The 1428-nt window shown below is 41.5% G+C and overlaps 1 pseudogene; it reads left to right on the top strand.

Moving 5' to 3' along the window:
- Positions 1–294: 294 nt before the first annotated feature.
- LOC128250160 (5S ribosomal RNA) lies at positions 295–413 on the top strand (annotated as a pseudogene).
- Positions 414–1428: the final 1015 nt, after the last annotated feature.

Here is a 1428-nt window from a genome sequence, read left to right as displayed (position 1 = left end):
ACACACACACACACACACACACACACACACACACACACACATATATGTGTGTGTGTACACGCAAATATTAAAAATGATACATTCAAAAGAGATACACACGAATTCATTGAAAACGAGCCACTTTTAGGTCACTTTACCATTTAACATCCTAATACAATCCTACTATCCTGCATCTCTTATTCTTTCTCTTCTTCTCTCTCTCCTTCTTCTTCGTTTTTTTCTTCCACTCCACCACTTCGATCCTTACTTTACTACTACTGCTGTTTAGAATAACACCTACGCAAATGCTATAAACAATACGGCCATATCACTTTGAAAACATTGGTTCTCGTCAGATCACATAAGTTAAGCAACGTCGAGCCTAGTTAGTACTTAGATAGGTCACTGCTTGGGAAATCTAGGTGCTGTAAAAGTCTTTCTATCCTTTATAGGTGCAGGAGTGGCTATGTGCTAAGTAGGTTGCTAACCAACCACATGGTTCCAGGTTCAGTCCCACTGCGTGGAATCTTGCGCAAGTGTCTTCTAATATAGCCTCGGGCCGACCAAAGCCTTGTGAGTGGATTTAGTAGAGGGAAACTGAAAGAAGCCCGTCGTATATATGTATATATATGTGTATATGTTTGTGTGTCTGTGTTTGGCCCCAACATTGCTTGACAGCCGATGCTGGTGTGCTTATGTTCCCGTCACATAGCGGTTCGGCATAAGGAGCCCGATAGAATAAGTACTAGGCTTACAAGGAATAAATATCGGGGTCGATTTGCTCGACTAAAGGCGGTGCTCCAGCATGGCCGAAGTCAAATGACTGAAGCAAGTAAAAGATTAAAAGAGTAATACATTCAAAAGACATATCTCTAGAATTCAATCATTACTACCATGCACAAGTCACTTAAGGGCACTTGACCATCCTATTACTTTCATATCACTCCCGCATTATTTTCTTCTTCTTCTTCTTCTTCTTCTTCTTCTTCTTCTTCTTCTTCTTCTTCTTCTTCTCCTCCTCCTCCTCCTCCTCCTCCTTCTTCTTCTTCTTCTTCTTCTTCTCCTCCCCCTCCTCCTCCTCCTTCTTCTTCTTCTTCTTCCTCTTCTTCTTCTTCTCCTCCTCCTCGTCCTCCTCCTCGTCCTCCTCCTCCTCCTTCTTCTTCTTGTTCTTCTTCTTTTTCTTCTTCTTCTTCTTCTTCTTCTTCTTCTTCTTCTCCTCCTCCTCCTCCTCCTTCTTCTTCTTCTTCTTCTTCTTCTTCTTCTTATTCTTCTTCTTCTTCTTCTTCTTCTTCTTCTTCTTCTTCTTCTTCTTCTTCTTCTTCTATTTGTCAAAGGCGTTTGACAAATTTGACATAGGCCTTGGCACAATCGAGATATATCACATCCACATTTGAATGGTTGAGCTTCTGTGTCAGTACCCAATCATGATGCTGTAGTAGCTATGTGAGG

The sequence above is a fragment of the Octopus bimaculoides genome, chromosome 1 (genome assembly GCF_001194135.2).
Source record: "Octopus bimaculoides isolate UCB-OBI-ISO-001 chromosome 1, ASM119413v2, whole genome shotgun sequence".
Taxonomy (NCBI): Eukaryota; Metazoa; Mollusca; class Cephalopoda; order Octopoda; family Octopodidae; genus Octopus; species Octopus bimaculoides.
This window is presented reverse-complemented; position numbering and strand designations above follow the sequence as displayed.